Source organism: Rhyacophila brunnea, unplaced genomic scaffold (genome assembly GCF_057557595.1).
Source record: "Rhyacophila brunnea isolate RB1 unplaced genomic scaffold, BYU_Rbru_1.0 scaffold_20, whole genome shotgun sequence".
NCBI lineage: Eukaryota > Metazoa > Arthropoda > Insecta > Trichoptera > Rhyacophilidae > Rhyacophila > Rhyacophila brunnea.
In genome coordinates this window covers 13,176,429-13,202,497 of record NW_028232860.1, presented here as the reverse complement: position 1 = coordinate 13,202,497, position 26,069 = coordinate 13,176,429, and the positions used below count along the sequence as shown (strand labels likewise).

Below are 26,069 nucleotides of genomic sequence, written 5' to 3'. Positions count from 1 at the left end.
TGGACAACACGCTCTGATTAACAAAATAATATTGTGTAATAATTGGTATTTATTAATTATTTTGAGATCTGATCACTTTTGAATGTTTATATACATACATACATATACATACATACATATACATACATACATATACATACATACATATATACCAGTGGCGAAGGGTGGAGGTAGGCTGTTAAGATCCGCCATAAACAGTGCACATTAAACTTTTTCAGACATACATATTTGTTTTCATTGATATAAGACTACAATTTACAGATAGTGTTGGTTAGTTTTTAAAATTCAATTAAACTCTGAGAAACCAAGCCATAATAGATAATAGTCAAAAAATACATGTCTATCTATAAAATATCTAAAAATATGCAATTAAATCATATATAACTTTGAATATTTTATAAATAGAATAATATTTTTTATTTATTATAGTTTGGTTTAGGCAGGGCTTAATGAATTAAAAAAATTAACCAACAATATGTGTAATATGTATTTTTAATCCAACGAAAACAAATAACTATGAATGAAAAAGTGTGCACAATTTTATCGTATTGCCCAAATTAGACCAAAACTATTATGGTTTCGTTTAGGCAGGGTTTAATTGATTTTTAAAAACTAAGTTACACCATCTGTAAATTGTAGTCTTAGTTCAATAAAAACAAATACATATGACTAAAAAAGTTTAGTGTGCACTATTTATAGCGAATCTTAACAGCCTACTTCCACCCTTCGCCACTGATATATACCTACATACATTATGATGGTAAGAAGTGCTTTTTACAAAATGAGATGCTTTGTCATCCAGCACAAAAACGTCGGGCCGTTGAGTTTCCATCAAGTCGGCAATGGTGTTTATGTATGTTATTTTCTACATCACATACGGCGGAAGGGTCGACATGCGAGCGGGGGGTCAAACGTCCCATTCGATGGTTCAGTCGCGAGTCAGTCTTAAAAGCACACAGGTGCATGGTTGCAAATAATCGGTCCCGTGCGGCTCCGTTCGGGACGAAATGTGAGCAATTAAATATTCATTATGTCGCAATACAGTGCTGTGGAAGGCGCGGCGGAAGGTACAGACATGTCGGGTGGTGGAGGGTGTGTATTGGTTCAGTCGCGCTTATACCTGAGAGTATGTATGGTTTTATATTATATGCTTTCAAAGCTGTATTATGGAATATATGTAGATATAAATGGTAAATCAGTAAATATTACATAGAATTAAGGCTTTCAATTGTGGCTGTATAGACGTAACTACAAACGATGGCATCCTAAAGCGAATTAGTATTAAAACTAGAAAATTTCAGTATCTATGTAGATCATAATATTATAAGAGGACAAAAGTACAGCATTCCCAGCTCATTGTCCAAGAAGATCGACAGTAAACATATAAATCTATCAGAGAAAGATACGAGTATCACATTGAACGTCCGACACGGGTACGAAACCATTGAATTGCTCGGAGTAGTAGACGATGAAATAAAGCCAGAAACCAGTATCAGTACTTTACGAGAAATGAAGACAGAAATATCAAAACGTCATATTAAAATAATAACCTTTATGGAGGTTTTAACTAGTTTAACTACTTAATCTTTGTGATTATAAATAAATTATCCATTCTGAGATTGGATCAGTGCTAAATGATTTATTTACCTCTATAAGATGCCAAAAAGGAATTGGATATTGTGCGATCCAATGTCCAATTAAGAACAATCATCAAAATGTAGTGTAATTTAACTACAACAACGGACATGGTTAGTGTAGAAAATTACACAGTTCGATTATTTATGTGTTTGTATCAAAAGACGTGATCCAGCTTGCAATATATAAGCCGTTATTTATCAAATAGTGTGTGTAATATAAAAGAATAGATTTAGGTTATACATAAATAAAACTCGCCGGATTCACGTGAAATTACACGTGAAAAATATATCAAGCGGCCATTATAATCAGGGACGAATTGTGTAAATAGGGAATTTACTGAAGCACTGGGCACTAGGAGTTTTACTGCCTTCTACAGGTATAAATTAAATATATTGTAAAAAATTTAAACCTTATGATTAAAGCGCAAACTGGTATAAAATGGATCCGTATTATTTATTCCAAGTATTTTGAATTATGTGTACTTACTTACATATTTATGAAATGATAAAACATTAAAATTATTTATTTTACTATTCCACTGCTAACTTTAGTTAGCGGAGATAATGGATACGCATATTATTATAACAAATTAATAGGTAGGTACTTACTATAAATTATGAATTCCAGTCAAAGGATCATGCCATGTAACTTTTTACTTTTAATAGATTATAATATGACTATTAATCGACTGCTAAAAGAACCAATATTTTTATTGGAGGTTGGAATTTTTTATTAATTGTGATCAACCAGATAGTCGACTGTCAAATTATAAATGAATATTCCTACAAAAGTATAAAGATAAGTGTAAGTCTATGGTGCTATGGTGGACATGATATTTTACGATTTCTTACTTTTACTATCAATACGTATCTATGATTGAAAAAGTCACGCAGTCACAATCAGGGCCCCCAAATGAATGAAGACGGGCCTGATTACAATGGTGTGTACGCATGTACCTATGTGTTTGTGTGCTGTCGGCCATTACATGCATTATTATTATGGCGGGAAAGGTAATTGACGAGAACAGCGAGCAGCCAATGGGGAGACGTTCGGAAATCAAAAGATCACCTGCGGAATACAACATACTTGAGCGAGGGTCTTGATTCAAATCCCGCCATTCGCAAAATAGGAAGGGTCAAATAAGTAAAATAATGTACCTGTCAAAATAAATAAGAAGTACATAATTATATCAATTATACAGAAGATATATCAAAGCGTAATAGGATAGCATTCATTAACCTGGTATAATTCCATTTTACAAGACACGGAATACCCTTTATTTTCATTTTCACATTGAAAAATACACGTGGAATATCATTTGGGAAACACTGCTATAGAACATTACACTGCCCTTAACCTTAGCGATATGTTGGGGGGGGCGTCAAATATCGTGGCCTGGGGGCTCGCTTCAGGATATGGGGGTCATGATACGGGACTACAGTAACACCCGAGAGATGAACATGATTTTTCAGCCAAGGTTAAAATACGAAACTGCTATTATTTGTATAATCTGTTGTCATTGATAGTATAATTTATTATAAGTAGTACAAATAACACCTACAATAGGTACTATAATTTCGATTTCGAAAAAAAATTTGAAGGATTCAAAACGAAAAATGTTTTATGAGATATCCACATTTTTTTTCAGAAATACTATAATTTTTACACTTTTATGATCAGCGTAGAAAATACGGCGATATTTAAGGCTATACTTAAGCTGAGGCATGGTCTCTAAAAAGATCGTGACTAGGTGATGCAAATGTGCAAATGACGCCAGCCGAACGAAATATAATTTGTCATAAAAATTCAACATGCGTCCTTTTAATGTTATGTTTATTATTATATTCGTAATAATAATAGTATATTCATTGACATGTTTTCTTTTTCAAATACATGCGGAACGTTTTTTTTAGTCATCTTTACACGATTTAGGAATATATTCCTCCACGCCATCACAAAACGAATTTACGTGCTCACACCTCAACTGTCAGTCTCCGATTGGCGACGACTCCGAAATTTCGTTCCACATACTGTTGAAAATTATTTGCCCTTTCACTTAAGTATGCTCTTAATATATCGTTTCACGTTTATAAATTTATTAAAATTGTCATATCATGAACGTCTTGAATTATTATTAAATTCTAATGCCAATGACACCCACAATGACGGTTGACGTACACGCTTACGGCTTATAATTTTATGGGGCCCAGGTTCGAATCCTGAGTCCAGTAAATTGTTTTTCAATTTGTATTTGGAGTCAAAGTATGGACGTAATAGATTGAGCAATTGGCTAACATCGATTTCTTGTAAACATAAAAATATGCAATGCATACAATTAATCTCCTCTCTGTGGAGGCCTATTTGATCTTATTATGATTGGACATAGTCTAAATAATATAAAATAAGTAATGCCGTATATAATGATATTTAGGTAAGTGTGTAGTAGATACCAATATAAAATAAATGAGTGATCATTTTATTGTGTATGAAATTGATAGGACTTCGTTGCATTCACAAAATGTACCTATGTGGTAAAGTTATACTGAAACTTAGTTAATCATTTTATTTAGTTTCAAGAGATAGCGGTCACTGATATGAGACAAAGTCAGTGACTTTCCCGTGTTTGCTGAAGCATGGTACAACAACATGGTACTTAATCTTGGTACAAGCCCACGGTTGGTGATGGACGATGCTTGTACGGTTGGTGTTTTTGGTTTCGTCCTCCTAAAGCTGGTATTGAAGGCATAGATTTGTAGGTGGATTCATAACAATTGAAAGATATCTTCCATCGTCGACCGATTTCGTTACATATTTTTTACGAACTACAAAAAAGTTGTAACTTTCTAGCGGAATAACTCTTTTGATGGCGCTAAAGTTTTAAATAAAAAGCTACAAGTGGTGAAAAGCTCTACACAGCTTTCAACATAATTCAATTATTTATTCACTTAGTATAATTTATATAGGTATCTATTATCTGTTATTCTGTATTATTATGTGTGTAAAGCCATTTGCAGTATAGATAATTAGGTAAGAATCAAGTTACAATGTAAATCCTTTTAAACTGTTTTCGTATGTCTATAAAAATAAATTTGATATAATTATTTCACAGGAGCAATCTTTATTATCTATTAAGTGTATTAATATACCTACTAGTATATTCAATTATGTATGTATCTACATATTGGATTTAAAATTACATTTTAAATATATTATAATATAATATCGTCACTGTTCTGGCAGAAGACACTAATTCGAAAAAATGACATATTGAGTTAGTCCAAAATATCCAGTTTATCGGCTATTTTTAAAATGCGTTTTCCGCTGTATTCCGTATAACCGAACAGTAGCGTTTTTCCCTGTCATTATTTGTTCCATTTTTTTTAAATCGTTATCTCATTAATTTGTAACTTGTAAGGATAATTATTTTTTAATGACAAACATGTTTAATTTTTATCTATAATAAGCAAAGTTCATTTCACTAGGCATCGCCGTATTTTGCTCTAATATCCGCAATTCTGCTCTTCCATACATAGACATACCAGCATCGTGTATAATATGGATAGAATCTTCAAACACCATTAATTAAAAAACCAATCAATTACAATAACAACAAAATTGGACTCAGAAGATGAAATAAAATATGGAATTCTACCTACCGGAAAACATTAAACGTTAAAAAATATTTTTTACTGTTTAAAACATTTTGTAAAGTATTAATTATTGTAGGTTAACTTTCTTGAATTAACGCATAACAAAAGAAACACGATGTAATGAGTGCTCAATCTGGTTGCCCTTTCAAGTTTGTAACGTCTCAATGCAATTGAAATTAGAGGCAGGAGTCGGAAAATAACCATTACTCCCTTATTAATATCTAACTACTATAATATGTATGTCCAATTGTTTCCAATTGTTTGCCTTTTGATAGATGTTATTTATATGATACCTAAGCACAAAATTTTGTGTTTTTTTCGGTCTGTTTATCCTTTTATAACTCAAAATCTACTGGGCTATTAATGAAATTTGAACAATTTTTCGATAAAATTATTATAGATAAGAAATTGGCATATAATTGTATATTTGAAAGAGGCCTCTGTTAGGTACTTTTGATGTAGTCTTTGGCGACTAATTTGCAGTAGGTACATCTCCCTATCCTTGACCAGTCATATCACATCCCGAACACCATTGAGTCACTAACGGAGGTTATGTGGTCAAAATAATCTCCATCTGCTCACGCTTCTGCTACCTTTAACAGTGACCAAGACTCCAAACTAGGCGATTATTTAAAGCCTACCTTATTAATAAAATTATTAATATTAATTTCAATATTTTATATTCTAAAAAAATATGATTTGCCAACGACATCAAACTGTAAGTTTATATTTTTAAAATGATTTTCGACAAAGTCAACCAGACAACACATAGCAATTCCACTAATTATGTAACAAGCTATAACACAAACACGATCTAACAAAGTCAAAGGTTTCAACTAATTTGGTACATTTCACGCATACAACACATAATAACGATTAAATACGTATTGTAAAAAACACAATGCCAAAATTTGAGGTTATAGGTATACAAGCCTAACATGTTTTGTATATAATATATTAATTATTTTTATTGCACTGGATCTGATCCAAAACGGTCGCTTCGACAAAACATTGAACTACCCGAAACATTAGAATTTTCTAGCCCAGATTCAAATCGTTGTTGAGCATTTCTTTTCTATATTATGTATTTTAGTGCTTGTTGTCTTTTTTTCATGAACTATCTATTATAAATAGGTAAAATGTGATATTTTTGTAGTCCTGTAAATATGATTGTCATATGACGTTCTTTTAGTTACCTACCAACCCTTTGCCACTGCCATCTACAATTTATATTTACCTGGATTATAAGCAGGAGTAATTAGTACTTTTCTACACCTAATAGTTACTTGATAAAACAGTACATTTTGAATAAAATTAAGAATATATTACCCTATTCAAAAGTGCATTATTGTGACCAGTGTATGTAGGTATAATAGATAACTAAATTTTATTAAAAATTGTAAATAATAAATGCCATCTGTACCGTTTTATGGAACGTAAATTGTTCGATATAATGAATAAAATAACTCTTATCAAATTGAAAGCAGTAAATGCAGATGAAGTACTCAGACCGAAACGTATTGATAGCTGAAATCACCTCCTTTGGACGGCAATCAAACATTTCCTCCAAGAATACGGTTATATTGTTGTACCTACATAAAGATGATTACTCTAAGTGTTCGGTATGCGAGTTTACAAGCGTATAAAAAATAACTACGACAGTCACTATACATGTAAAGAATACACCTTATATGCAGTGGAGTAGATCCATAACAACCATTTTTAAAAACAACAAACAAAAGTCTCGAAAGTTGTGTAATTACACCTTCTACATGGAAACTTTTATAATATCATAATATATTTTATTAAGGACCCGCGTACTAATTAAGGGTATATTTAGAATAAATCATTTCTTTTACTCAACGAATAATTCACAAGATTTGAGAAAGTAAAATTCTATCTAAAATATCTCAAATACGTAGGTACTAGAAGAAAAAAAAAATAAGCATTTACCAAAGCATTTTATGCACATAATAACTACAATTTTTATTGTAATCTTTGACTTAACTAATATCTAGCTGGTGATAAAGTTTTTATCTACTTTATTATACTAATGTATTACTTATATAAGTTAGAATTAACTGTAGGTATTCGTTGTCAATGTGTATAATTTACCTTTTGGTGAGAGGTGAGAGCACATGGTGCCTGAAGATACCAAAAGGCGAAACCGGGGGCAAACATTAGAGCAGGAATTAGAGCGATTAATTAATCAAGTTTAAAGAGTTGCAGGCTGAAATTCCAAAGCCGCGTTAAACAAATAATTATTATACATACTGAATTCCAAATCAATATTTCTACTCGAACTACTTATATAAATTTAAAATAATAGTTTTCGTTGTTATTATTAATGAATTTTAAGTGCTTCTTAAAAATATAATATCTATGTTTTTATTTTTATAGAGACTGCACTGGCTACATCAATACCAACATCATTCACAGACACAAAGATAATGATAATGGCTTAATACTATACCGCCGGCTTTTCTGCTTTCACCAATACAGGTAAATTCATGTGATCTTCCTGCACACAGGCGCACCTATATATTATAAGCTGCATTGAAAATGTAAGTTAGAATGTTTTAAAAACAGTCATTCGTGTATGTTGCTTTTGCAGTTATTAAATTGAAAAAAAATGTACCTACTGTAAGGTGAGAGTTCGGTAACATTAAAAGAAAAATGGTTTTATCCCATCCAATAGAAAGAATCAATATTAAATAATTCTCAAGATATCAAAACGCTAAACTAAACCAATTTGATTTAATAATATACCTACATGCGTTTAGTATGGCGTGCTGCAACTTAAATAATAAATAATCAAATGCTAGAGATACTTTATCCGCGATCTATGCATTTATTCAAGTTAACCACAATGTTTACCTTTGGATTTGTCCCTAAGAGGCCATCCATGGACTGAAACCGTATACGGTTTAGATCCGTGTGCCATACTAAACTTATTATTTTTGTTCATGAAAATATATTTTCACTAAATTTGTGAAGTGTAAGTGTATGGTATAAACGGATACGATTAGATGCTTATAATATACTTTGTGAAAATATAATTCCATGAACAGAAAAGATAAGCTTAGTATGGCACAAGGTTCGAAACTGCATTCGGTTTCAGTCCATGGATGGCCTATTAGACATAATAATATAATAAGAGTTGTCTCATTGACAGTTTAAGGTTAACATGGTGCGAAGCGCAGAAAGTGTTGCTATATTCTGCGGTGAGGCTGACGAAAATATTATAGTTCTTTAAGCACCACGGTACATGGTTGTTGCATCAGTCCCGTGCAGCTCCGTATCGGGATAGTAGAGTGAGTACGTAAAATCTTTTCTTTCAGACACGTCAAAGCGTCATGGAAGACAGCCCTGTATTTCTACGGCTGTATATAATATTATCTACATGACGGGTAGAGATGAATAAGATAAAATCAATTAAGAAATTCATATTCGGATGTGCAATATTCTTTATAAAAAACATACAATATTTCAAAATAAATATCATAAATTGCCACGTAAGGGAAAATGCATTATATAATAATGCATGTTGTATGTATAACCTACACGGGAATAAGCGGTGAGGATTTCAAATATAATATTCCTGCCTTGGGGTGTGGAAAGGTATATTAATGACAAAATCTATGATGTGAATGCTACGTTTTAAAAATTAATTTAAACACATCTAACATCTAATACCTGTGAAAAGTAAAAAATATGTTTAAATTTGTACAATAAAAATGAATATTTATTATGATAAATTAACAATTATTAAAATAAACGAAAATGTTAATTTAGGAGTTATTTTTGTTTATATGGTAGCGGTGAATTTAAGAAAATTGTTGGTATAATAGGTACCTATAATTACGAGCGCCAGGTGGGATAATGCCTTCTTCCCTGCGTTTGTGGATAGCACCTTTTTGGTTTTCATTCCTACGATCCGTTCCGTTTCCTTTACTTATAAATGAAGTCATTTCCTTAAGGGTGTGTCGTTTGATATTATGATTTGTGATATATACCTACTTTGGGTTCGATACGATTAAAATTTGTATTGAATTCTTCTTGGCCTTGTCTGTGAAAATGGAGTATGGTAGCGCGGATTCACTGTACAGTGATTGTGATTAAAAAAAATATAAAAAAAAAAAAAAACAGAAACCGTTGGGCGGGATACAGAGTATCTACCTATGAAATTCATTATGAATCGACTACAAATCGCCGGAGACCATGACTCCACTTCAGTGGCTAGACGGAGTAGAAAAATAATCTTCAGACTCTAAGCCCAACTGTTGGAGACGACCATGGCACACCCCGGGCTGTAGTGCGATAGTCATTTATTACTATTAACTTTAAATATGTAGTCAAGTCAAATTAATAAATAAGAAAATCAAAACTCGAAAAATCAGCAAAAAAAACTTGGACTGAATGAAATTTGAACACGCGTATATCGCTATCCGGGTGATGACTCTCACATTGGTAAGTGACTGTTCTACTATCCATCCAATTTACAATCTTTACCAATCATAATAACATCTTGAGTGCAGAATCAACCTGCCACTGGTAATGCCGATTGGGAGGGCGATAACTATGTTCAATGAAATTGCTTCGGGTATTGATATATTCCACCTACGTGAGAATGAGTTTAGGTGGACGTTGTTTTATAAATTCTTAAAATAGGGTCTGCTTAACTCATCCGGTGTACTTCCTTGTACCTATCTAATTTATCTACTGATTTATCTCTTTTTTATGTAATACCTACTGTTATATTTATATATTATCTTTGTTTCTAAATGTCATATTGTGAACGTCTTAAACTTATAATTTGTAATGTCCACAATATGTTAAAAAATAAATAAATTTAAATAAATTGAATTATTTATTGTAAATAATTAGATAATAATTATTAGGCACAAGAATTTGATTGAAATTGTGTTTCTATGTTTCTGAATTTGTTAATATAATAGATAATTACAGTAAGTTATGTAATACATTATATGTTTTGTGAACATGTATCCCCTTAAGTATAATATTATTGGAAATGCCATCATGTTCCATATTCAAAAGTTTAAAATTTCATCCCTCGTTCTATTTTCAAAAAGTTCGGTGTACATCTAAAAGTTATTATTACCAACGATGAATTTATTAGTACGTGTGCCGGTGTGTCTAAACTCACAATACTTTTATTATAATTATATAGTATAACATGTCGTCACGTTTGAAGAGGGAAGAGCAAAGTGGGTGCTCTCCCTCCCACACTATTAACCTGCGTATGTATGTGAGGGTGTATTTGAATTCCGTCAAAGCGTTTTATGAAATTTTAAACGATAACGTTATTAATTTTCTCAAAGAGTAAACTCGGTTGGTTGTTGAATCTAAACGGGTTATAGAAAACCAGCGGCATGCGGATTTAAAGCTGGCCACTAGCCACAAAATGATAATCAAATAATCAACAAATTAAATAATATAGGAATGTAGATATTAATTGATAAAGAATCAGAGTTAAAGTGTCCATATAGTGCCTCCATACCAACAATTCCCGCACCATAAATCAAAATTATCACGAGGTCCTACGTTTGGCATCAGCAGTTTTTGTCGTTTGTAAATATCTCACGAGTAAATTAAGACTAATTTTTGCCAAACACTCAAATATGCTTTGACTGATTTTACTGTGACCCATTCTAATAAACAGTACCCGTGGGCTATGATAAAGATGAGCATGGTGAATTAACAAACTATAAATAACAAATTTAAAACAATACTGAGAGATAAAACTGTGTGAAGTCTTCACGTCCGCAGTACGACGCCGTGTTTGGCTGGATCCTATACGTGGTTATTGCATATTGCTATATTCCACCACAGCTGTCCCACGATTTTCTATTAGCCGAACCCAGTGTATGATAACAGGTAAAGCAGAATTAAGTTACGAATCTTAGCTAATAATTACACACGAAATTTAAACTTATTTTAACTCTGTTTAATATGTGGTCAAACGCACGCCCTGGTTTATTTTCGAAGGGCTCCTAAAACATATTATATTATCACTATTTATACAACCTTTTAAACAGGTAAGCAGTAAAACTATTATTTCTTCAGTCTTGTCATAAAATAAATCCGATACACGTCAGAGTGTCGTTCTAATCAACTATTAGTAAAAGTACTTGCAGGCAGTTGGCAAACTTTATACTTCACGTATCTTAAATACTGCTTCAAACTAATCACATTGTCATTGTTATGCCGGGTCCACACTGGCAACATGTCGCGCGACAACTCGTTAAATTTTACGATAAGCATGATAATTATCGTAAAATTTCTTAAGCAATTATGATAATGTCATGTAAAATAATGACATGTTGCCAGTGTGGACCCGGCATTAGAAGCAAAATAGCAAATCAAAGTTAAGGCGATACCATATTATCTGATAGGTTTTCAGTATGTATAATAAATAAATGAGATTCCATTTCCTTCTGTAATAATAGTATGCATTTACTTGGCCAAGTCACGCTTCACTCCGAGCAGTGGCGAAGGGTGGAGGTAGGCTGTTAAGATCCGTCATAAATAGTTCACAATAAACATTGTTAATCATACGTATTTGTTTCTATTGAATTAGACTACAATTTATAGATGGTATTGGGTAGTTTTTAAAAATCATTTAAACCTTGCCTAAACAAAAATTGTGAACACTTTTTTATTCACACTTAATTGTTTTCATTAGATTTATTAGTAGATATACTTTCATATATTGTTGGTTCATTTTTTAAATTCATTGAACCTTGCCTAAACCAAACTATAATAGATAAAAAAATATTATTTTACGAGTATCTATAAAATATCCAAAGTTATGTGTGATTTAATAGCATAATTTTAGATATTTTATAGATAATGTCTTGGTTTCTCATGGTTTAATTGATTTTTAAAAACTGACCAACAGCATCTGTAAAGTGTAGTCTTAATTCAATAAAAACAAATACGTATGACTTACAAAGTTAGTACACTATTTATGACGGATCTTAATAGCCTACCTCCACCCTTCACCACTGACTCCGAGAGATATCACCTTCTGCATCTTATCATGGTAGAAGATGAATGTCCTGATTTAAGAATTTCAGAAATTAGTTTGATCCGCGACGGATAAGGAAAACATTGCCAGAATCAGGGATGCAGATAAAATTGCCTAAACGATTTTCGTATCGTTGAATTGGTAACAGAAATTTTTTTGCGCTGCGTTGGTAGCATTGTTTATAAATACAAATGAAAATGGTAGACTGTTGTGACGTTTTTCTTTGATAATTTTTCATCTAAATAATCATCGTTTGTGAAGTGTTTACGCTTGAAGTTTTTCCAAATCTATTTATCTTTCGTTGGTTAAAAAGAAAAACAATTCTTACTCCTTATTCCTGGTTCATGTCAAATTATATCACAGTGTTGTGATGGGTGGAAGAGAATGGTTGCTTACCTGAAAAGAGAAAACAAATATATTGTTAGAAAATATCATAACATAAATTTAATGTTCATTGATAAATTTGAAGGTGTTTCATCTTTCAATTTTAGTATAACAATATGCGACAAAGTTTGTATATTATATACAAATTAAATCTAATAATCAATTGTATTAACAACTTTTTATAAGCGGGCAACACTGACGAAATACGTATTATAGCACAGTGAGGACTTCGTGACTAAATACTCTACCACTAGTCTCAACTGGGGTATATTTATAATTATAAATCAAAACCAAACGTATTGTTGCAACGCATGCAACCATGGCTTGACAGTGACTTAACGTGACTAGCCGAAATAAATCAAAAAGCAGTTTCAGCATTTGTGACGACACTACACTTTGCTATACTACCTGCACTTAATGTTGAGTGAATTTTTTTACACGCTGTGTGCAGCAATACATTCAGTGACATGTGTTTTGTTGATCGACAATAAAATCACATCGACAAATACGACGTGTTTCAGTCGAGATGAGGTTTTATGTGCGACTGGACTAAGTAAATATGCTTTAATCTAATATCATTATTATAAACTTTACGTATAAAGTTTAATTTGATGCATATGCACTAATTATAAATAATGTTCACAATTATTAAAATATGTATTTCGACCTTTTTTTTTATTAAATATTGGTAATTTGTAACTCATAAAAGGTTTGTCACTTCTGAAAAGTTTGTGAGAGGTAAACTAGCGCAATTTTAGTGGCATTCAAAGTACATAATTTTAATGTGTGGATTGTATTAATATGTATACCTATTAAAGAAATATCTCGTGGTATCAATGCTATTGAATAATACTAAAATTAATATAAAAATAATTACAAGATAAAAAGAACTTTTTATATACCACGTTTTTAAATTTTCTGTTGAATCATATAAACCTGATAATTCTATGTAGGTACCTATTAATAATTTAGGACAAATAAGGCAATTGTCAACAAATCATTTTTTTGCTATTTTGCAACTAACAAACAAATATAGAATACTGCAATGTCATTTTGATTTGCATAGTAACGCACGTATATATTAATAAGTTAGTTGCTAGGACCACCCCCTTAGCAACCAATAATAGTGGATTGGATTATGGATTTTTTCCGAAATAACTTTTCATACAAAACAGAATTAACTGAAAATGAATTCAATTCTACTTAAAGATGGCTAAAAGTATTAAAAGAATACATTGGCATCGTGTTCTGATATATTATAAAACTTTCAAATGTCTAGCTAGTCGGAAAGTTAGTTAAAAATCGATTGCAAGATTTGTACTGGATAAACAACCACCGGACAATCAATAATACGATCTAAGAAAAACGTGGTAAAATACTATGCATTATAAAATCTTATTGTTAATTAGATATTATAATAGTAAAACTAACAAAATAAATACCTGATCGTATAATAGTAAAATTATAAGAATTAATATACTCGTAGTTAGAGAGAAATTGTCTTCTTACTTATTTAATATCTACTAAAACTAAATATGCAATGTTTTTTTCTGCTCGCTTTACCGTTAGATATTTCCCGTATAGAACTAAGGACCGATTGGAATGGAAGAAGTTAGAGGAGGCTTCATCCAGTAAGAGAGATTAACACCGGTTGATGATATCGATGATGACTTCCCGTAATTGAGTAAATAAAATAAATTAGACATATCGGCGTTTGTTTGTATCTTTTTAATATACATATCGGGTTTTGTAAGTTATTAAGTTTTTAAACGTTTTTATTTCATACAAACAGTCTGAAAATTGACGCATAATTTATACACAAAAAAAATGAAAATTGTAGAAGCAGACCAGTGTAGTTCGTATATTAATAAATCAATGATTCTGACTGAGTTAATTTCATTCAGTAAAGATTATGAAACAGCCAACAAAAATGTATGAAAGTCAATCACTTAGGTATCTACAAACATATGTTGTATATTATTTTATTATGTTACATATGTATAAATATTGCAAAATAGCTTTAAATTATCCATTTTATTTTTATTAAACATTAAAAAACGTGAAAGAAACTTTTCTCCTACTTAAAACGATAGAAAGTTAACGTATAAAACATAACTATAAAAGTGTCGCTTTTAAGGCAAACCAAAAGTAATAAAAGTTATATCACACAGTTTGATATATTATAAGATAATCGTAACAAATACCTACCTTGTATAAAAACTATAATAAATTATTACAAGCCTTCTCATTTTGTATGCATTATTTTGCATAATTTTACAAGAATAATTATCCCATGTTATATAACCGTGAGTTTTGATAATTAAGAGATTAAAAATGTATGAAGCATTAAAAAAGTTGTCTGAATATATTACAATTGGATTCTTTGTATATAATGTTATAATACATCCATAATTATGATTATTATTCCAACATAAAACAAGAAGATATTTCACTCAAATGTTTTACAATAATGTTATGTATATCTATTTTAATAACTTTAGTGTTTTAATAATTTATGATAGATTTTGTATTATGTTAATCACCATTTCTCGACAGAACAAGTTATTATTAGGCTTTAAATGTGAGGTATTTTTATATTATTTTTTACGAGATCCTTCATTTTATTTAATCTTAGAATAAAAATATTAAAGACAACATAGCAAATTCTGAAGGGATTCGGAAGGGGTCAAGGACGATTTGGCGCCGGACAACTGGACGCCACGCAATTCGAAAATAAATAGACGTTAGGTACTTATAGGTACTTTAAAAAATGTTTAATATTATAATTTATATGTAATTTATTATATTATGATTTAATAGTTGGTGAGAACTTCAATATGCACACGTAAATAATGATTTAATCGTGCATATGTTTAAGTTCCAACGAAAAAAGAGTTTTCTATTTTTATTTAAAGCCTTAGGCATGGCAATTCTCAATCCGCAATAAAAAAAAACATTATGTTTGGAGTATAATGAATTAAAACTACTAAGTAGTAAATATAAACTGATTAAAATTCCTCGTCTACGTTCTGTTTATGTGTCTATGACACTGCGGCGTCCAATTATCCTGGCGTCCAGTTGTCCCATTCCCTTCGGAAGGATTTTTTAATTTATTTGATCCAGGTTAATATTTAAATTAATTTGTATCATGTAAAAGATTAGAACTACTATAAAATTCGGATCATTTTAATAGCTATCTGGATGATTAAAGGTCGGAAAAGAGATTAATGAAATATGTGAAGATATACATTAAAATAATCAACAAAAGTCTAATACGATTATTTCGATTTCTATTGTAAATTAAGCAAACAAATTTCTCAACTTGTATGGTATGCAACACATATGGTGACATAGTAAAATAGGTTGCCAAACTACTCACGCTATTTTTTATTATGTTTTTCACGTTTTGCGATGTAGTAGCTAGTTAACGGTAGGTATATCTCGAAAAAAATGGGAAAGTGTAACATAACATAGTATGTGATAAATAGATTTTATTAGGACATATCCATTTGCTAATTTGCTAATGGTAGGTTAATGACAACTAAACGCATTATGAATGTTTAGAAAATACTGCGTTAATAGTAATCCACCTCATTCGAACTGTAACAAAAATTAATGGTAGGTTATTGTTCCATAATGCACGATGCAGACGTTAGCCACTCTCTCGACTGACTGATATTAAATACACCTACCCGTGGCTAAAGAAGTTCGCTACAAAAAACATAGTTAAATATGTAATATTTACTTAATATAAGTGAATGTTTTTATAGAAAATTTTATACCGCATTTTTATAATGAAAATGAAGAATAAAAAACGGGTAAAAAACCGATTAAGAGTACAAATTTTCGTTATAAAACGCCAAATTTATGTGAGTCTAAAATAATTTTGTTATGAGACAAGCAGCTGTTGTTTTAAATAATACATTATACGAGGAATGAATAAATACACCACGTCTAGACGTTTTCCAATTTTGAGGGAAGCATTGACAGTAAATATATAATATAAACATGCCTACATCATTAATTGATGGTGCAGTAATCAAGGGAAATTTGCCAAAATTTCGACTAGGACGTTTATAACGTTACATGTACCTAAAGGCAATTTAAATATTTGTCTTAATGATAATTGATTAAGAAAAGATTTATGTTGTGATACATTTTTGGGAATTTGTCAGAAAATCTTTTAGTCTCTCATCATCTAAAAGAAATATATATTTTTAATACTATTAACATTCTACATTATATATTTCTGTCACGTTATAATAGGTGTGTAATTGTACAATTTCATTCATCTGTAGCTGGTGAAGATTTACACCTGGAACACTTTTGCGTATCATACCAGTTCATTGACAGCAGCATCGACTTAGCCCGGTCGCACATACAAAATTGTCTCGACTGCGACATGATCATAAATCAATACAACAATGTTGCAACTCCTTTCCTCGGACCCCACCCAAAAACGGAAAAAATAGAAACTATTTAGTTAAATGGAATATTACTTCTGTTTCTTCGTTAGGATCTCATGACTAAGTATAGTGACCCGGACAATTATTTAGCTGTTAAATAGCTTACGAACGGGATGACCCCACTCCTCTCCGTATTCTATGTCATGCAAAATCTATTGCCACTGGAACACCCGTGGCACTCATAAATTGATACAACTATTTGGGACATCAAATTGGAAAGATAAGACAGCGCAGACGATACAAACGGACAGTAGCTTTTCTAAAACATAATTATTATTACCGTGACGCCATGCGCATTCGATAACCACTCGCAATAATTCATAGGAGAATACCCTTATCGGTAGCATGGGCCCCACCACAAAGGGTAGGCTGACCGGGCTCTAGTCTGGGGGCCCGGCGTGGTGATTCGACCAGTTAAGTAAGATAATCATACACCACAGATTTGCTGTAATATTGAGAGAAAGTCGCCTGCGGCACTATTTTACTTAAAGAATAGTACCATTTAAAATGACTGTGCGATGCAATTAAGTGTAATATTATGATTAACATGAACATAAATGACAATTTATGTGTAAAATTTTATTGTATAGTTATTATTAGTGTATTTCCTGACTAATGACAATGACTATTTTTCCAATATGATGAAAGTTTGCAAGTTACTTGGCTACAACAAAAGGGGGTCGTGATCAGTGCTTCATAATATGGTGCCAAGTGCCGACAACTCAATAATTCTAGATAATATTAAAAGCATAAAGTATCGCTAAAAATAGACGAATACCCCTAATTTTACATCGTGGAACCTTGGGGTTCCACGGAATACCAGTTGGGGAACACTACTGTAGAACATCACACTGCCCTTAACCTTAGCGATAGGTAGGGGATCCGCCAAACATCTTGGCCTGAGGGCCCGTTTCAGAATGTGGGGGCCATGATCGGTAGACTCAAAGAGTGGGGTGTCTGTGAACGGGAAATGTACCCAAGAGTGCGGTATTTCGCGGTTGAAGCAACTAAAAGATATAAATTTGGAAGTCAGTGGCTCTTACTAAGTTAACCGAACCCCTTAAAAATCAATAAAGATATTTTTTTCAAAATGGACCCTCCTCCCTACAAACCATTTTTATGTATATGCGCCTGCCTACCTACATGTAATATTCTATTTATAAAAAGACTATTATTTCATAAACTTAGAAATCGTAATATATCTTCAAACCTAAGAGTGGGTTGATTTTCAATTGAAATATTTCACCACATAAAACACTCGAGTACTGAATATTCTCTTACAAAAAAAAACAATATCGGCAGGTATGTATGAAATGATTGGATAGAAAAAAATAACTGAGTACTTTTATCTATTCAGGTAGGTACTGGGTAAAATTCATAATAGATGTATTATAAAGCTGGGGTCACACTTGATCACGCTTGATTTCCTTAAAGACTCACAACATCCGCTTGTTCGGGACGTAAATAAATAAAATGAGATCGACGAGGCAGGTGCGGAGTTGGAACTCTGTCTCTGCGACTGGGCGAAGGATTAAAATTTTTGAACGACTGTATTAGGTATGTCGCCTGATTAAGTTATTGCTGTGTTAATAGCAGGGATGCGCCTTTTCTTCAAAGCTTAGATTTTTTTATAAAATAATATACTTAGTAGAATATTATTCTTTTTAAATTAAATTATATATTTTTAAAGAAAATTTAATAATGTAGCATTGTTATTGAATACAATACTTTGTTAAGCCTCAGAAATGTTTTAACTTCATAAAAAAATAATATTTGTATTGAATGATACTAGTGCAACTGCGGTATCATTGCAAATATAAATTAGTTGTAGTATGTATTAAATTTAAAAATGGTGTGATTAATGATCCTATCGATAGATTAATTGGTAAAGCATTGACCGGAGTGAGTAGGTTGTGATTGTAATTGCCGCTCGGTATAAATATTTTTCTTACAATACTTATATATTTTTTTTATCATCCGGTGTTCGAATTTGGAACTAATATTATCACAGTATAAAAAGATACCCCCTCTAGGCTTTATAATCCAGTTAAAAACCAAGTCAATTTTTTTGAATATGTAAATCATAATATAGTAAAATCGAATATGCCTTTATGGGATTAATCTTGAATTGATTAATGACTGTTCTTTCTGAGTTGTATCCTTATTAAACTGTAAATTTTAACTAATAACTGCAAAATTATAGTACTTAGGTTACATTAAAATACATATATATTAACTAAAATCAAGGGTTTTAAATTTAAATAATAATTTATGCAAAAAAAATAAGCGCTATTATCTCAGAACAAGGTTTTTTGAATTGTTGGTTCTTGTCAATTTACAGGAACCCAGCGGCAAATTTTCAAAACAGTCCATATACCTACTGGATTATTTGTTAGATTAGATTAGATGAAGTTATGTTAGGTTAGGTTTTTATTACTGAATTCATGAATTTTGCCAAAATCGGCTATCAAAAAAATCAGCGCGGTTCCCGCCTGGCTTCCTGTAAACTGACTTGTACCTAATTTTTACGTACATAATACGTACATTTTTTAGTTGCTTTAATTTGTATGATGTTTCGGTAAAATAGAAAAAATAACAAAATAGTAGGTACTAGCTTTACGTCCAAGCTCAATTTTATCTATGCCTGGGTGTTTGTTTCACTGTATTTATGGCGTGTTAATATTGTGTTAATAGGAAGAAAAAATATTAGAAGCTATGTCTGATGACAGGACATGGTTTAGTTAGGTCAAGTATTATAAAAGATAGGTACTACTGGCCAAATCGGAAAGTCTGTATTGACTTTTAATCACGTAGAAATAAGACTACATGTACTGTAAAATTACAATAATAATAATATGTAACTGGTATTTAAAAAACATATCGTGTTAGGTGTGAAAAAGCTTACACGGTGTCCAGATCCCTGATTATATCACACATTCACGGGTTAACTCTTTGTAGGAAAATATGAGATCACACCGGTTCGATAAATTATCACTACACGGTGATTAGTCCCACAGAATAGAGGATAAAACTTTAGTGTGATTATTTTTTATCATGTCGATAAATCGTATGTTCGCACGAAAAGAGAACGGATAATTATTATATCTCACTGATATAAATTACTTGGGCAAAAGTACGATTTTTTTTTCATTTATAGAACAGCAAAATTGTATGGATATTGGATTAGATCCCTGTCTTTTCAATATATTATTTTTTGTAATACAAAATACATAGTATATTAAAACAAATGTTGACATTATTAATCTTTATAATATAATATCGTTTTTTCTTTATACTTGCCATGTTTGACATTTTAAATTAATTCCATACAATACTAGCGCATCTATTCTATACACAAGGCTACTATCGGCCACTATCGGCAACTATCGAGGGTAGTTTATTATATTTATGTATTGAGGTATTATAAATAGACACGTTTATTTAGAGATTATGTCAAAACAATCTATTAATTTTACACAATATACGAGAAAAAGTAGTTTAAATCTTGGGTTCTCTGATTTCACTAAAACTAAAATACTGTTTTTTTTACTTGACAGGGCAGATCTAATATTGTATTTGTATAACTGCTTACGGTTTTCACAGATATGCGTAATGACAGTGTAAGTAAAGTTTGCTACAAATGATTAATGTGCGACACAAAAATATTGGTTAAGTAATTTAATCATTGTACTTAATCTATAATAATCTTTCAATAATCTTTTTCAGTTTCACTATCACGTGTGTATGTGAGTTACTTCATAAGGTTTTCTGCAAAACATTTGAAGTTAACTTGTTTTTATATTAACGTCGAATTAGTTATATTAAAAACGAATCACCCAGCTATTCATACCAATTATTATCAGCAAATAAAAAATAGCATAAAAACTCTAATAATAGCAGTTTACTGCAAGATTGGTTGAAAGATGCCTGTTATACGTTTTAAGTACGGGTCTTCTTTTCAAGGTAAAATACGACGAGCTTCGATTATTCTATTACCTGTGGTGGGAACGCCATTTTGACAGGTGCATAAAGCTGAAATAGATCCATTATAGTGTTTTTTTATTTGATGTTGTAATTAAGAGGCATATTATTATTAATCTAATTAGACTCGAACCTGTGCCATGTTTCAACACAGCTAATAAAAAGCTCACGATGTCTGAGCGGTAACGTTTCGGCTTATAATTTCGAGGGTCCCGGGTCTGGCAAATTCACATGTTGTTTTTCAATGCGTGTTTAGACTTAGAGTCCACGTATAGAATAGGCAAGTGACTTTATTTTTTTAATAATAAGTAAAAAATATTTTTTTATAATACTTATAATAAAACAATGTTATTACGCAGTACTAGTTCCACTTATTATAACATTAGTCAGGACCAGTTTCGTACGCTTCAAATGGACATTGTGAAGTAGTAAATAATATATAAAAATACTGATATTTTAAAAAGCAAAATTATTTATTGAAGAAAAGTGAGATTTTAAGAAATTCACTGTTCAAAAATAAATAAATAAAATTTACCTATCTATCAGAAAACATTACAAAAACGTTAGGATAACACTAATATTTTTTTTAATACTAAACCTTACAGGTAATGTGCTTTACCAATAACTGAGCCCATGTACGTCCTAAAATTAAATAGTGGTTTTACACCTTAGCCGGCTCGCACATCACAACTCGCCTTGTGTACCTGACGGCCATAAATCAAAACTTCTGAGACTGCCGGCGAATGTTGCATGCTACAACCTCGCACATCTGCTTAGCGGCAAACGTCAAACGCGAAAAAGGAGAAGTCTCTCGTCTGCCATTTTTATTGTGTTGATTGTATGAACAAACGTCAAACGCGGTGACCAGCGATGAGCGAGCAATGACAGTGTAGACAGAGACAGAGACAGAAATGGCCGATGGCCGCAGGCTGTGCGCATGCGCGGAATCGACATTTTTCGAGATCGACATGCAGGCTTTGGCCAATGCAACTCGAGGCATGTCGCAGGGTCGCAGAGTCGCAGTTGCATCGACCAATCTGCGAAGCTCCATTTGATAACGTTTTTTTCTTGGTTTACGATGACGTCACATCGACGAATTCGTCGTAAGACGCATGCGGCAAGTGCTGATGTGCGAGCCCACTTAAAGTGCTTTACATTACGTTATTTTTTGTCAGTCAGTCAGCTTTTGTATTTTAAATTCAAAGTATCGATTAGGTACTTTAATTACTAACAGGTGACAGGATCTTACCAAATTTTAATTATAACGTACGTGCACTTGCTAATTTAATAATTTAACATTGTTTTTATTCAACTGGTAAATAATATTGACGTTAATCCAGTAAATGCGGATTCGAGTCCCGCTGGGTATCTTAAAACTTGTGAAATAATCGTTGAATTAAAAAAATAGTATATTAGGTAAATAATACTTACCAATAATAAGATGTACTTAATTGTTTTAAATTAATCATTCGTCTATTGATTAATGGTCAATTTATAATATAGTCCATTTACATTTACTGATAACAAATCACTTAAACAGTGTAAAATACTTTCGCAAGTATACTAATCCAACCAATAAAAACTAATCTGTTCTGTGAATCCAACCAACTATTTTAGACTATAAAATTGTTGCATAATTCTGCTGTCAGCTGTCTATCTAAGGCAAAAAAATGTGTAGGTATTAACATTACTAAAATTTTACAGTTCTTTTAAGTCAAATGTCCATCAAAAGAATGCAAATATTTTTTTTCCCATATCATTTAAAACAGAACAATCTCTTTGTTTTGCATGATATAAATGTAGTTATACCACACCTATAGCATTGTAATGTAGATACATGTATTATAGCGCTAAGTGTGCATGGACGTGTATGATATCCACGATATTATGTTCATATTGCCCGTGTGTGTGGTATGACTAGGGTTGCCAGATTATATATTTTTTTCTAAAGAACGAACATATTTATAAATAAATATTTATAAAGCCTGTTGGTACTATAATAAAAATGCCACACGTTTACACGTGCAAGGGTTAAGATCACAGACTATCATCGAATCTTGACGCACTGTCTTAAGGACTTTGTTCTGTGATAGAAGTAAAATAAAATAATGTCACTATAATACGATATAAGTTCGCTTGGGAAGTAAGGATATATTATGTTATATAAGTGGAAGACGTTGTATTTATTAAACTATCTTCCTATCTTGTTCTACTAAAACTGGTTTTATTCCCAATTTCTTAACAATGACCTTTAGAGCATTACTGTGTAATTGTATTCAAATATTTTGAACGAACATCCAATATTGATTTACTATGTTGAAAAAAATATAGGGCTTTATAATGATACTATAATAAATATATCTTTAGATGACACAATATGTATTTAGATTATTTTTTAGGGTTAGCTACTAAATTATTCGTTTTTGACCATTTACGTATACCTATACCTAAGCGTTAAAGAATTTCGATTTAGCATATCAATGTCTACAGTTCTCAAATGGAAAAAAACAACGAATTCACTTACGGTCGGACATTCGAAGCACCCGTAAGTCTACGTGTCTGCAAATTTCCGGAAGTATGCAGTTGGCCGTATCACAGATCACCACGAGCTGTTGTATCGTAAATAGATGATTGTTAGTATCGCGATAAAATTCATCTCTAAATGAAATACCTACCTAATAAAAACTATCCGAAAATAAAGGAAGAAAAAATCTAGAGCGATCTCCACCTTGGATTCAAAACGTTACCCAGGCCATCTGTCACGATTCCAAGCAGGGAACTCAGACACAAGCATAACATGGTTTTAGGTTACGTCATAAGGAATGTATTTCAGGTGTCTATTCAATTTCTTCATTAAAAATCACACGGGATTACAAATGTCATAGTTATACTAATACTTTTAAGGCTATACCTACTTCAGCTGAGGCATGGTCTAAAAAGATCGTGACTACGTGACGCGCAGATTGTGCAAACGACGCGTGACGAATAAAACATAATTTGTCATAAAAATTCAACATGTTTGATATGTTTATTGTTATATTAGTAATAATAATAATATATTCATTGACATGTTTTCTTTTTCGAGTAAATGCGTAACGTTTTTTAGTAATTTTTACACGATTTAAGAATATATTCCTTCGACGCCATTACAAAACAAATTGACGTGCTCAGAGCTCGACTATCGTTCTCCGATTGGCAACGAGTGCGAAATTACGTCCCACCTATTGTTGAAAATTATTTACCGTTTCACTGAAGTATAGGTAATCTTAATAAGTTTTGACCTTTATCTATCTGTTATAAAATACAGGACTATAATTATTATAATATAAGCACACTGATAATTATATATAGAGACACGTACTTCATAAAATGTATTTTAATATAAATAATGTAACAATTCTGAGTAATGACCTTGTGGTTACCCTAGGCGAGACCAACACATTTATATTTTTGTTGATAATGCTGATGAAACGATTGTTTAAAAATCGCCAGGGCGACCAGCTGTGAAGGGGAAATCAGCGAGACAGTTGATATGTGAAAACACCTCAGGATTAAGGTTGATAGCGTGCGGTTTTACCAGATATAAGTGAGATATTATGCGAGGCTGGGATCAGGTATAACAAACATTTTATTATAAACTATTTAAAAGTGAATTTAATATAAAAACATTGCCAATTACTTCATTGTTAGCAGTGTAATTATTAGACTTGGTATATTAAAACTACTTCGGTTATAAATAAATTCGTTTATTGTGTTAACTGTCAATAATTCATGGTGGAAATTTATTATAGTATTTTTTTTTAATTGAATTTAAAAAAAATGATAATTATAAATAGTTACTGAATATGAAAATATTGTGTAAAAAAATCGTATGAATAGTTACTGTATGTTTTATATTCAATTCTACCCCACCAGGAGACTATTCCTGTGAAATTGTACTGACCTTCTTCGCTTCTCGATTACGCATAGCAGTGGCGTGTTTAGGAACCAGGAGGCCTGAGGCGTCTGCGTCAAACAAAATCACCGCTGACGCTTCGCAAAAATGTATTGCACTTTTGTGAGAGTATTGTGACTGGGAGTGGTTTAACCTCCAGATATACAAAGCTGTCAATACTCTCAATGTTTTGCCCATCATTATTGAGGCTATACCTCAGCTGAGGCATGGTCTAAAAAGATCGTGACTAGGCGATGCGCGGAATGCGGGTCGCGGGTACAAATGACGGAAGCCGAACGAAATATAATTTGTTATAAAAGTTCAACATGCGTCCTTTTTATGTTATGTTTATTGTTATATTCGTAATAATAATAGTATATTCATTGACATGTTTTCTTTTTTAAGTACATACGTAAAGTTTTTTAGTCATCTATACACGATTTAAGAATATTTTCATCCGACGCCATGACAAAACGAATCGACGTGCAGACGCCTCGCTATCGCTCTCCGAATGACAACGCGGCCGTAATTTCGTTCTACTTACAGTTGAAAATTATTTGCCGTTTCACTCATGTACGCTCTTAAGGGAGAAATATGAAAAGATCCTTTTGTTATGTATATTATAAATATACATATGTTTTCGTTTCTAAGAAGATCATATAGGCCCCCACAGACTGAACGTTGTATTAATTAACGGGTTTTTGTTTTTAAGAGAAATGGGTGTTAGTCACATGCTCAACCTATAGGTCCATACCTTGGTTCAAACACACATTGAAAAACAACATATAAATTTGCCGCACCCGGAACCCATGACATTATAAACCAACGCTAAAACCGCTCGGTCATCGTGGGAGTTTGTATAATTTATTTATTTATTTATTTGAAAAAAACACGTTGAGTACATAACAAATTATTAATTCAGGACGTTCACAACATGACATTTAGAATAAAAATTACAAATAATT

At 31.7% G+C, this 26,069-nt stretch overlaps 1 protein-coding gene across 2 annotated transcripts in view; it reads right to left on the bottom strand.

Annotated features, from left to right (window-relative positions):
- The window catches only part of pxb (putative Hedgehog signaling attenuator pxb), a 699,312-nt gene that overhangs the window by 514,130 nt on the left and 159,113 nt on the right, over positions 1-26,069 (bottom strand). The window lies entirely within an intron of this gene.